Source organism: Chiloscyllium plagiosum, unplaced genomic scaffold (assembly GCF_037043375.1).
Source record: "Chiloscyllium plagiosum isolate Xiang-an unplaced genomic scaffold, Cpla_swu_hap1 HiC_scaffold_30, whole genome shotgun sequence".
Lineage (NCBI taxonomy): Eukaryota > Metazoa > Chordata > Chondrichthyes > Orectolobiformes > Hemiscylliidae > Chiloscyllium > Chiloscyllium plagiosum.
Genome location: NW_028270168.1, coordinates 8,458,570 through 8,472,454, shown reverse-complemented (window position 1 = coordinate 8,472,454; position 13,885 = coordinate 8,458,570).

Here is a 13,885-nt window from a genome sequence, read left to right as displayed (position 1 = left end):
TATGCTCCATACTTTACAATCATACCTGTCATATCATGCTTTGGGGGGCTCAAATATGGTGTTGCCACCATCCCCCTTTCTATCATGAGTCTAAGGGCCTGTCTAACTATCAATGATTGAAGATAGTCCATTGATGAGACTTGACAAGAAGAGGCACTTGTCCTGTATAACAAAAGGTAGTTTATTGTGTGATAGAAATAGGTATAAGTTGCATTGAATATTTAGTCTTTATTATTTAAGATGTACAGACCCAAGTAATACACTTGGAGACTTTGACAGGATCTCAAGCAAGACAGCCTGATTCAGTACCCAAAATCTGTGACATTATCAAATTGAACAAAGTGAATAGTAAGTGAATAGTGTATTAGGCTTTCAATAGAAGACTCTGAAACAGTTTTGGGGCTCAGAAAAAACGCCCATTGGTTGAAAGAAAACTTCATAGCTTCTGCTTAGGCAGCATTACATAAGCCTTGTTCAAGAGATGGTCTTGGACTGGGGTAGCACTCTTGTCCCAGTCTCATCTTGCCACAGCAAACAGTCTCAGCCCAGCCCTGCCTGGCAAATACAGCCCAGTTTTCCTGTTTAGGAGTCATTAATTGAATTAATAACTTGTACTTATTTTCTTCTTACTTATGACTTCTGTCATTAATTTAGGTACCATGAAATGACGACATATAAAACTTTTGACTTTTTTTTTGCAAAAATACATGTAACAATAAGTTGTCAACCTATTCAATTGTTATTCTATGAGATGTGTGAAACAATTGCTCCTGAGAAAGACAGGTAGCTTATTACTGTTAAGAAAGTGGTAACCTCAGTGTGAGGAGTTTAGTTTAATTCTAGACCAGAAATGTTTGGTTAAAAAACTTGAAGGGTTATTTGAAAGGCTGAGAAACTCCAAGGTCAGTTATATGATGAATCAAGGAAGATGCTATTAGATTCTCATGACTGGGAATTGAAGCCACAATTAAGTCTGACCCTAAGTGAGATCGAGAAGATAATTCTCTCTGATGCTCCAGTACTCTAATGGAATACTGTCGGTGTTATCCTGTTTCCCCACAGTCGAAACAAAGCACTCAAGGACACTGTATAGTTTTACTACCTTCATCTTTATTCTGGGAAGGAGAGACAACGATTGCCCATATGCACAGAGACATGAGTTCTTGGCCTTTTCTCGAACAGCATTTTCTTAATGAATTATTTAGTCATTTTACAGGGAGGACCATCCAGATAAGGCAACATACATATTGATTGGGTGACCGTTACAATCAACAATTAGTAGAGACTAAGCCTTTTACAATTAAACAATGAATGTCTTAACCTTGTTAATTGGCTTCACATAACGAATATTTTTCCCCTTGTTAACTGACCTTACATACTGAATGCTTCCAAAATTGTTAAACGGCTCTATATAATGAATGCTTTCCACCTTGTTAACCTATTACCCTTGCATCAAGCACCCATTGTTAACTGCAAGTTCTTATCTAATCATGCTCACCTCTTGTTTCAGAAAATTCAGAACTTAACTCTTTCCCTGCCTACTTATACCCTATACACATTCTCATAGGGATAAATAGAACTATATTTTTACTGCGCATTTCAAAATCTTTAAATACAATTTGTATGTAAATAATTCAGTTTATTGTTTTCTATCTCAACTTTATTTGTGTAATAAATTTCTCTTTTATTGTTAACAATGAATCTGTAGCATTGTATGTTTTTCTTTCAGTGAAATATCACTTTTGTAAAACCAAAAAGAATCAAAATAGAATCTATCAAGCCAGATTTAGTCTGGGTTCTAACTTTTCCTGTAATAACGCCAGGTGGGATCAAAAGTTTCCTCCTGCACCTCTTACCTGCTCTGAAGTTTTTTTTCTCTGGAATGTTGCTTTTATCTTGTTGCTGCTCCCACAGTGCTGCTGACATTTAAGCTGCTGAATGACTGTCCGTTCCAGCATAATGTGTTTAATATGGCAAACTCACTTTATTACAATTTCTTTTTTCTCCTGGTTCAAATGGACTATGTCTACTGTAGTTACCTTGAGGTATTTTAACATTAGTGTCCACTGCATATCCTTTTAGAGTCTGGGTGGCCAAGCTAGCATGCCTTATGGGTGCATTGGAGGGGTGCAGTGACGATCATGAGCGGGTTTACAAATACTGGATGCCAAAGGCTATAGAAAAGAGATGAGAGTAGCTGGTGACTATGGATTGTGCCCTGCGATGCAGTATTGTCATATGCAACAAGGAAATTCTTTGGAGCAAATGTCCTTTGGTATTAGTCTGATAAACCTTCCCCAAACTACCTCCAAATCATTAACATCTATCCTTACATAAGGTGAACAACATATGGACAGTACGCCAGTCTTGGGCTCATCGGTGACCAGGATAACTGAAGTATAACCTCCCTACAAATAAATGGTAACATCTGATTAGCCTTCCAAGATACTTGTAGTACCTTTTGTGATGTATGTACTAGGACACTTTGATCTCACTGCATCTCAGACCTCTGCAATCTTTCACCATTTGGACAATTTGCTTAATTTCTAAATAAAACTGGCGGGGCAGAAACCTGAAACTACAGACTAGTTAGCTTAACATCTGTCATAGGGAAAATGTTAAAAGCTATTGTTAAAGAAGTTATAACGGGCCACATAGTTAAGTTCATGGTTATCAAGCAACATGGCTTTGTGAAACAGAAATCACGTTTGTCCAACCCAGTGGGGTTTTTTGAGCAAGTGGATAAAGGGAAACCAGTTGCATTGTACTTAGATTTCTGGAAGATATTTGATGAAGTGCCATATCAAAGGTTATGATGAAAGTAGAAGCTCATTGCATGTATAGAAAATCAGCTGGCTAAAAAGAAACAGGGAATAGGTGTAAATGGATCTTTTTCATGCCATCCTGCAGCTATCTGTAATAACTACTGAATTGTACGTATTGATTTCTATTTACCCTCTCAGTTCATCTATTTTGTTTTGAATGCTGTGTGTATCCAGACACAGAACCTTCAGTTTTATCGCTTTTAGTCTTTTTGTAAATTCTGGTCCCACCTGTTGATTGATTCTTAGATTATTTTTTTTCTCTCTCTCTCTCCCTGTCATCATCTGTTCATGAGTTTCTTTATTAATACTTACCTATTTGATCTTGATGCCAATCTTTGCTTTACCTCATCGTCCCTAGTTCACCATCCCAAATTTGAACTCTTGCCCATACTATTCAATTTAAAACACTCTCTACTTCCCTAGTTATGAATTGGCAAGAACACTAATCCCCAGCGCAGTTCAGGGGAGATTTTCCTTGGGTACAAATCTCACTTACTCCACTGCTGCTGTCAAAGCCCCATAGATTAGAACCCATTTCTCCCACCCCAGTCCTTGAACTATGCATTCATCTCTCTCGCCTGATTTCCCCTCTGCCAATTTGCACATAGCTCAGGGAATAATTTTGGTTCTGAATCTTAATTTGGCATCCCGCCCTTCATCCTCACTGTTGTCAAATTATGGCTCAATAGGAGATAATTTAACCAGGTTTTCTTAAGTGAATAAAAGTGAGTTTTGTTTAATTACTAAGGGCAAAAAAAAAATGCAGATTAGGAATATGAAGTAACTCTGAAAGCAGGTAAAAGTTAAAAAATATTTGGATCAGTCGCTCTAGGTAGATAGTGAACAGTTGATTTTGGGGTTCATAATTTTGTAGTTAGTTGCAGTCATTTTGACAGTGATTGTCTGGCAGCAGTCTGAATGAGAGCTCTTTTTGTCCTGTTTCCATCTGACTGACTTGGTAGTTTGCTGGCTTCTACCACTCAGAATGAAAGATAAATTTTACCTACAGTGCAGAGTTGACTAGTGTAGAACCTTCCCAGTACCCAAGCATTCAGACCTAGGCTGGAGTACACAAATGACTCAGTTCACTGGTACATCTTCTTCACTGGCACACATAAACCATGGTTGCAGTCAGTTTTTGTTGTATATTGCTGGCCTGCCAGACATGGCTTTCTGATGAGAGGGACAAGGTAGCCAAGCCCCTGGCTATCTCTTCCTGTTATAGTTCTCTGTGTTTAAAGTTTCCATAGCACTTTATAGGGGCAACATTCCATGGGTCTTACAGAGGCCTTGGACAGACAACACTGAATGTACATGTACAGTCTATTTTGTCTGTAACAGCCCTCATTTAAAAAACTCATTTTGGAATTAAAAGTTAAAAATAATACTTCAGAATTCTGATCTATTGTCATAACAGTAAGATGAATGAGGAATGTGAATAAGGGCAGACAATGCAGCTCGATAAAATGGAAATCAGATAGGGTGCAGACTGGATGAAGTGGGTTGTTGGATCCAATCAGGGTTGTGAGGTTGGGACAAACCAGATCAAGTCAATAGGACTGTCAGGAGTCAGCAGGAGGTATAAGTGGTCAGTGGGGAGTCAATATGTCAGGGAGAGTCGGGTGTCATAGCAAAATTCAATGGTTAGGGTGAAGTCAGACTCAGTCCATTGTATAGTTAGCCAGGAGTTAGACTAGGAGTTTTCCATCTAACATTTCCTGGGTAATTAATCAGTTAAATCAGAAATGTCTGAACTTGCCAATGCTAACTCTGAGTCAGAAACTTTATCAGAGGATCTTGACAATCCAGAGACCTCAAAATCTGGGCCAAAATATTTGTGTCTAGTAAATCATTTTCTTATTCCTTTTTGGGCTGTGGTTATTACTGTCTGGGTCTGCATTTATTGTCTATCCCTAATTTCCCTTGAGAAAGTGATGGTGAGCTGCCTTTTTGATCTGATTTGGTGTGATTCGACCCACAATGCTGTTAGGGAGCAAGCGCCAGGATTTTACACTGAAGGAGTAGCAATATATTTCCAAGTCACGATGGTGACTTGAATAGAAACTTGCAGGAAATGTTATTCCTGCATATCTGTTGCCTTTTTCCATCGACATGGAAGTGGTTGTGAGTTTGGAAGATGCTGTTCAAGGAGCTTTGGTAAATTTCTGCTGTGTCTCTTGTATATAGTACACACTGCTGTTACTGAGCATAGGTGTAGAAGGAAGGATGTTTGTAGGCATGGTGCCAATCAAGTAGGCTGCTTTGGCCAGGTTCATACTTAGACTTTCGAGTGTTGATATGGCATGAATCCAGGCAAATGGAGAAAAGTCTATCACACCCCTGACTTGTGCCTTTCAGGTGGTGGACAGGCTTAGAGGAGTCAGACTCTTCAGGATTCCAACACTCTGATATGCTCCTGCAACCACAATATAAATTCATAAGCATAATTCTACTCTTTTAAGAGTAAGAGTGACCTGGAGTGAATCTGACCAATTATTTAAGCAATAAACCTGGGGGCTAATTGTGTCAAGTGATAAAAACAGAAAGTGCTGGAGAAACTCAGCAGGTCTGGCTTCATCTGTGCAGGACAAACAATTGCTGTTTTGAGTCCAGCATTATTCATCTTCAAAACTTTTATTTGGTATTTGGATATATTTTTGTCCCTCTCTTATACCATCAAATGGTTAAAATAATGATTCTTTTTGAAAATGAGGAGGATAATGGATACTTTTGTTTGCTTTCTTGCAGAAACAAATTGCAAATACATATGCACGCATAACTCCGCTACAAGTGCATCCTGCATTGATGTCCGCTGCTTCTGAGTTACATAACTATTGCACGCTGACAACTCTGCATGAGTTATCAGACCTTCAGTAATATCTACCTGAAGGCAGAATAAATATTTGAGCTAAACGTCTAGTGTTTCAAATGCATCAAACCTGAAAATCCAAATCTTGATTGGTGACAGCTGCTTTGTCTCAAAGATGTAAAGATTGCAATGAAAAATCTTTCGTTTCATTGATAGTTTATTTGTTATAACGTTATGATTTTTGTGTCCCAGTTAAAAGTAACAAGTTTTCACCAGGTTTAATTGAGGTCCGGTTCTGAGGTTCCTTTCGTGAATCTTTCTCATTGCCATGCAGTCTGGGCAAGTGACTGTCTTGTGAATTCTCAATTTCACATGTAACCTTTCTTCACAAACATGTTCTAATTTACAAGAAATGTTGTGAGTTTTGAGGCTTGTCATTATTTCAGAGCAGATTTTGTGTCTTAAGTAAAGTCTTAAAGTACTGTATCCCACTATCTAACGTCTTAAAGAACTGTATCTTCATTTTGGGGGTATGAGAGAGAACCATCATGTTACATGGCATCTACTCCCATTGTAGTGTACATCATATGTAGGAAGGAGGGCTTCAGATACGTAGATCATTGGGGTACTTTCTGGGGAAAGTGGGATCTGTACATGAAATACGAATTGCATTTATTGCCCTGTAGTAATGCATCATTAGAGCACTACATCTGCCAGTCAAAAGGTTTGGGAGTGTACAAAACATCTTTTATTGTTGCCTGGTGAGTTTATTACTGACATAAACATTAGTTGGCAGACTGCGCTAATAACCACAATGCAGATATATTCTTGGTCTCATTGTTTTGCTGAGGAATAGTGACAGAATTTGCTGAGGTAAGGACTATTGCAACTTAATTTTTTTTTAAATTACTAACAGTGATTACTCCTTACTGTATCTTCATTTTGGGGTATGAGCGAGAACCATCATGTTACATGGCATCTATTCCCATTGTAGTGTACATCATATGCAGGAAGGATGGCTTCAGATACGTAGATCATTGGGGTATTTTCTGGGGATAGTGGAATCTGTACATGAAATACGGATTGCAATTAAACTGGAGGGGCACTGATGTCCTGGGTGGGAGATTTACTAGGAGCAGGAATGGTTGCTGGATGTTAAAAAGAACAGGGAGGAGGTGTAAAAGAAGAGGGGGAGTAGCATTGTTAATGAGAGAGTGCATCACAGCTGCAGAAAGGGAGGTTGTTGATGAGGGTTTGTTTACTGAGTCAGTGTGGATGGAAGACAGTAACAGGAAAGGAGAAGTCACTTTATTGGGTGTTTTCTATAGACCCCCCACCACCACCCCACCCCAACAGCAGCAGAGAGGTGGAAGAACAGATTCAACAGCAGATCTTGGAAAGGTGAAGCTGTATCAGAATTGTTGTTATGGGTGACTTTAACCTCCCCAAAATTGATTGGAACCTCCTTAATGCAGATGGTCTGGATGGAGCTGATTTTGTCAGGTGTGTCCAGGAAGGATTCCTGACTCAATATCTAGATAGGCTGACTAGGGAGAGGCCATATTGGATTTGGTGCTAGGCAATGAGCCAGGCCAGATGTCAGATCACTCGGTGGGATCGCATTTCAGTGACAGTGATTCACCTTTACCATAGTGATGGCAAGGGATAGGAGCAGACAACATGGGAAGGTATTTAATTAGGGGAGGGGAAATTATACTGCTATTAGACAGGAGCTGTGGAGTATAAATTGGGAACAATTGTTCTATGGGAAATGCATAACAGTATTTAAGGAGCACTTGTTGTGAATGTTGGATAATTCTGTCCCATTGAGACAGGCAAGGAATAGTAAGGTGAAGGAGCCTTGGATGACAAGAGCAGAGGAGCTTCTCATCAAAACGAAGAAGGAAGCTTACTTAAGGTTGAGGAAGCAAGGATCTGGCACAGCTTTAGAGGATTGCAGTGTAACTCAAAAAAACTCAAAAATGGACTGAGGACAGCTAGGAGGAGGCACAAAAAAGCCTTGGCAGGAAGGATTAGGGAAAACCCAAAGGCATTCGACACTTACGTGAAGAATAAGAGAATGATCAGAGGGAGGGTAGGGCCGATCAGGGATAGTAGAGAGAACTTGTGACTGTAGTCTGAAGAGGTAGGGGAGGCCCTAAATGATTATTTGCTTCAGTATTCACGAGAGGGAGGAACCTTTATGATAGTGAGAACACCGCGGATCAGGTTAATAGGCTTGAACAGATTGATATTAAGAAAGTGGATGTGCTGGAAATTCTGGGAAGCATCAAGATAGATAAATCCCCAGGGCCAGACCAGATATATCCAAGGTTACTACAGGAAGTGAGGAATGAGATTGCTGTGCCTCTGGTGATGATCTTTGCATCTTCACTCTCCATAAGAGTAGTACCAGATGATTGGAGGAAGGTGAATGTTGTTCTTCTGTTCAAGAAAAGGAATAGGGAAATCCCTGGGAATTTCAGACCAGTCCGTCTTAATGTCAGTGGTAGGCAAGGTAGAGCAAAGGATTCTGAGAGATAGGATTTATGACTATTTGCAAAAATATAGTTTGATTAAAGATAGTCAGTATGGCTTTGTGAGGGGCAGGTAATGCCTCACAAGACTTATTGAGTTCTTTGAGGATGTGACAAGTTAACAAAGGTTGAGCAGTGGATGCGGTGTATATGGATTTCAGTAACGCATTTGATAAGGTTCCCCTTGGTAGGCTCCTTCAAAAAGTTAGGAGGAATGGGATACAGGGACATTTGGCTGTCTGGATACAGATGTGACTGGCTGAAAGAAGACAGTGAGTGGTAGTGAATGGAAAGTATTCCTCCTGGAAGTTGGTGACCAGTGGTGTCCCGCAGGGATCTGTTCTTGGGCCTCTGCTCTTTGTAGTTTTTATTAATGGTTTTGGATGGAAGTGCAGGTTCATAATTTTGCCAATGTCTCCAAAGAGGATGGTGTTGTAGATATTGTCGAGGGCTGTTGCAGGCTACAACAAGACATTGACAGGATGCATAGCTGGGCTGAGAAGTGTTAGATGGAGTTCAATCTGCATAAATGTGAAGTGATTCATTTTGGAAGATCTAATTTGAATGCTGAATACAGGGTTAAAGACAGGATTCTTAGCAGTGTGGAGGAACAGCAGGATCTTGGGTTCCACGTACATAGCTCCCTCAAAGTTGCCATCCAAGTTGATCTGGTTGTTAAGAAAGCGTATGGTGTTTTGGCTTTCATTAACAGGGAATTGAGTTTAAGAGCCGCAACGTTTTGCTGCAGCTCTACATGTCCCTGGTGAGACCACACTTGGAATATTGTGTCCAGTTCTGGTCATCTCATTATAGGATGGATATAGATGCATTAGACAGAGTGCAGAGGAGATTTATCAGGATGTTGCCTGGATTGGAGGGTTTGTCTTATGAAGAGTGGTTGAGTAAGCTAGGGTTTTTCACACAGGAGAGAAGGAAGAGAGGTGATTTGGTAGAGGTGTACAAGGTGATGAAAGGCATTGATAGAGTAGATAGCCAGAGACTTTTCCCAGGGCAAAAATGGCTGTCACAAGAGGTCATAATTTTAAGGTGATTGGAGGAAGGTATAGGGGAGATGTCAGAGGTAGGTTCTTTACACAGAGAGTGGTAGGTGTGTGTGGAATGCACTGCCAGCAGTGATAGTAGAGTTAGAGACATTAGAGACATTTAAGCGACTGCTGGACAGGTCCATGGATGGCAGTAAATTGAGGGGTGTGTAGATTAGGTTGGTCTTAGATTAAGATAAATGTTTGGCACAACATCGTGGGCCAATGGGACTGTACTGTGCTGTACTGTTCTATGTTCTATGTTCATATCTCTTTAGCATATTACACAGTCAGGTTTAACCCTCATTTTATGTTACAGACAATATCACACTTTGATTTCAAGAAAGAGACGTCATGTTAGAGCAAGGAGTATTTTGCATTGGTATGGATAAGTTATCCATTGGGAATATGCAACAAACAGCAACATCAAAGGTATTTATTTGCAATGAAAATTCATGATTAGACACAGACTTTCTCATTTGCCACTGTTAATCCTTGTTACACATTTTGTTTGGCCAGATGTAAACCAGTACAATCAAATTTTCTCCTTGTTGTGCCAGAGATCATGAGCAATGCAATAGGTGATCACTTGCTCATTCCAAGTAGACATTGACAAGCTTCTCCTGTATATATCCCTGATGATACGGAATCAAAGTTTACTCTTGGGGAACAAGCGTAAGGATTTCCAATCGTAAAGAAAAACAAAGCTACTTTTAAAGACGAGGTCATTCTGTGCTAAAATTGGACACAAAAGATCATGAAATAAAATGAGAAAATAATCATTGGCAACTTAGAAGATGAATGAGAATTATTTGGTGGGTCTGAGTCTAAACTGCAGTTAGTGCTTGTTCATTCATTTGTCACAGTCCATGATGTAATAACCCATTAACTCACATTTACTTTCTCAATGCTGCCTGACCTATACATCTATGCTTCCACTTTTCTTTACTCACAACATTGCATGGCTAGTTTAACCAGTTGTTATTTTATTGAAGCTATGAGGGAAGGGTATATGCATTGCATTATATTGAACTCATATAGTTATAATTTTTGACAACCACAGACATGTCAAGTTCTGGTAAAACTATTTTAAGACCAAGGATCTGCACAGTTTTAGGAATTGCGAGAATGTGTTCTGTTTACCGACCATTGAATGTTCATCATGAAAACCCAACTAACACCTGCCAATAACTGCAGGACTTACTTTTACACTGATGTCTGAATACATCAGTCAAAGGAGGGAAGTGTGCTGATTTTTAAGACCCAGGAATGCACTAAGTGCATAAGTAATACTGGAAACAAATCCAAGCCTCTTTAGAGATTGACAAACACCTGGTCTAGGTATCACATAACTCAATGGGCACTGGAGAAGTGTGACATGGTGAGGTTGCCTCGTCTGCCAAAGTCCTGTGTTTAGACTGATCTGGTCTGCAAGTTATACTCCACATGGTATCTGTGGCTTGTGAGACCTTGTTTCTGTAAAGTGACTGAATGACAGAAATCTGCAGCTGCACAAAAATGGGTTTTGTTAACTCGTTGTGAGACTGTAGATTTCACAGTGTGCATTCTCACACCAGTATACTTCTGTTTGCTCCTTCTTACTGATGTCAAACTGCTTCAAATGTATCTTTAGTTGTTTTCTATTTAGCGTTTTGAAGGAGAAACATTCCTTGCCTTTTGTTGCCATGGTAGACTGGTTAATTTAGCAATTAAAATATAAATGCATTTAAAACATTCTTTAATAAATAGTTAAAGTTGTTCTGCCATTTTAACAATTATAATAATTATATAACGTAAAATATAAATGTATTTAAAGCATTATTTAATAAATAATTGAATTTGTTCTGCCATTTTAAACTCTCTGAGGCTGCCTCACTGCTATAGTCAAACCTGATCCAGGTAAACTAAAATAGACCAAGACTCAACCTGATGACAACAGGTTACATGGTGACCTTCACACTGTTCCACTGAAACCCAATCCTGTTTAAATACACTCCACCCATAGCCTTATAAAGGTGTTAAGTTCAAAATAACCAATGGAAGAATTGGATTCACTTGTATAGTCTTGCACTTTTATTTGAAAACAAATACCTTCTGCCTCTGCCTCATAGTCATTTCTGTTCAAGTTGGAATATATTCCCAGATTGTCATGATGATGTATGCTGTGATGGGTTTTTCATCAAGTTGCTCTATAGCCTCCTCACTATCAACCTGTCCTAATGTAAACAAGTAGTTCAATTGACCGTTCATTTTACTTCTTTGTCCACAGATGATGCCTGATCTGCTGCATATTTTCTGTTTTTATTCCAGATTTCCATATTTGAAGTATTTTGCTTTGTGTTGCTGTGATGAGCCCTATATTGTTGTATATGTGAGGATCTGATGTCATATCATCAGACGGTGAACTTCTAGAGTTAATGAAGGTGCAGATTAAATAGATAAAAATGGAAATTCTTTGTCACAGGAAGATACTTTATTTAAGGAAGAATAGGTAAATCATTGAGACCGATGAATATATACAGCTATAGCAGGGGAAGTGGAAATAGTTGTTAATTATGTGGTTAAAGATAGAGAAGTGATGGATTTTTTAGAACTAGGCTGGGATCACATCTGAAAAGAGAGTCTAGTGGCATAGTGGTGGACTTTCCATGTCTAGGCCAGAAAATCCATGCTCACACTCCATCAACTCTTGAGTTGTGTCCTAACCTGTCCAAACAGCTTCATTAAAAAATAATTTTGCACCTTTTGTGCTCTTGTTTTCTATTCCCTTCTGCTGTGGGTTCACTAATCTTCTTTATTTTTAAAATTCTTAGACTGTTGTAGCATCTGTACTTCTGGACCCGAGGTCTGTGTTCAAGGCCCAACTACACCAGAGTTTCAGCATAACATACTGAAACGGAATACAAAATGGAATCTGCGGGGACATTGGGGATAGTTTTCAGGAGACAGAGATTTGTAAAGCTGCATCCTGTGAATGAACTGTCCATCAAGGAAAAGTTTGGAGTCTTGATTCTTCTGTCATCATTTGGCTTGGATAGACAGCAGTGATATTGGGTTTGGATTACTCTCGCAAAGTGTTGTTAAGTCAAAATGGGCAAAGTGTCCTCTTCCTGCATCAGAGATCGCGATAGATTCAGAACTTCTGCCTTGATGGAAGAAGCTTCTTTTTCCTCTAGCACAAAATGCAATTTGCTGATTTAAATGCTGTCTATTTTATTATATGGCTGATCAAATTATTAGTGTTTTGTCTAGTGATCTTGCCTTCCTTTCCCCATATACACAGAAACCTCATACACACTGCAAGAAGTCAAATAGAAAAGTACACAATACAACTTGCTTCTGGTTCACTCTCCAATAATGACCTCTAGAACTTCATGTATTCTACTGTTCTGACACAAGGTAAACCCACCTGCTTAATTTAAACCAGCAACACAGAAAAGATTTATCCCGTGCAGTAATCTGTGAAAATTCAAGAGGCCAAGAATGAGTTAGAGTAAAAGTAACAACTTTATTTCTTAAAATATAACAGAGAATAATTAACTAACAACTATTTAGAACTCCTTCCTCTAACCTATTTTTTATCTTCCCCTTTTATATTTTACGGCCGATGAAACCCCCCCAATTAAGGTTTACCAAAAATTCAAAGTTTCAAAACCAGCCAACTGTCAAATCTTCCATTTGGATCTTCCTGTCTCTTCTTCTTAGGGATTATGCTTCACAGGACACGGATTGATAAAGGTACCTTTTAGAGAGAGCTATTTTTCGGGCAGTCTCTACATGTTATTGGCATGGCAGCTCTCCTCCCAACCATTCAATTTTCCCCAGTCTTATACCTCCAAAACATCGAATTGTGTATTTGGCTTTTAAGATTGTCAATATATTAAATTTTTGATTGGAATTTGGTATTTTTCAGGGTTTAATTTAAACTGATTGGCTTAATTTGAATCTGTTTTGTCTCCAGGCAACCAGCTACCCTAGCTACCCCAGTAGCTGGACCACACATTACTTTGTGTCTTAATTGAGAACACTTGGTGCTGTCACTGCTAGCTTTTAACTCTCTTAAAGGTACACTACACTCACATCTTCAAAACACTACTGTCTTCTCCTTTACAGTTACACACTCTTGTTTGTCCATGAATCCTGGGAAGCCACAGATCAAATCAATGATTAATCTGCTGCATCCTTTCATCCTGACTACATAAAGGAATGAAACAGTTGAATGAAAAGTACAACATCGAGAAGAAAACATATTTATATACTTTAACAGCACCAGAGCAGATATTACTGGAAGTTAATGTCCTCTCACTTCAAATAACATGTCTACTAAGGCAAAGATTTGATCCGTCAATGTTTTGCAAAGTTTAATATGGCAGCTATTGTGTGTACATGCCAAAAATGCACTGTTTTCTGAAGCTGAGCCATGTTGTGTTGTTCAGGGGCCAACATTCATGACATCTGTGGGGAATTGTACTTAGCTGGCTCTGCAAAATAAATCTTGACATGAGAGTACTAGGTGTTCCATTTCAGAGAGTTACACAAAGTCAAATTAAATGTTTTGTCACACCCACCAAAATTCTTCAATTTTTTTTAATGGAGTTGACTTTTTCTGCAGATTAAACCAGAAAAAGCAATGGTCAGCACTCAAATCCCCTAGACAAGCCTTCCAATAAA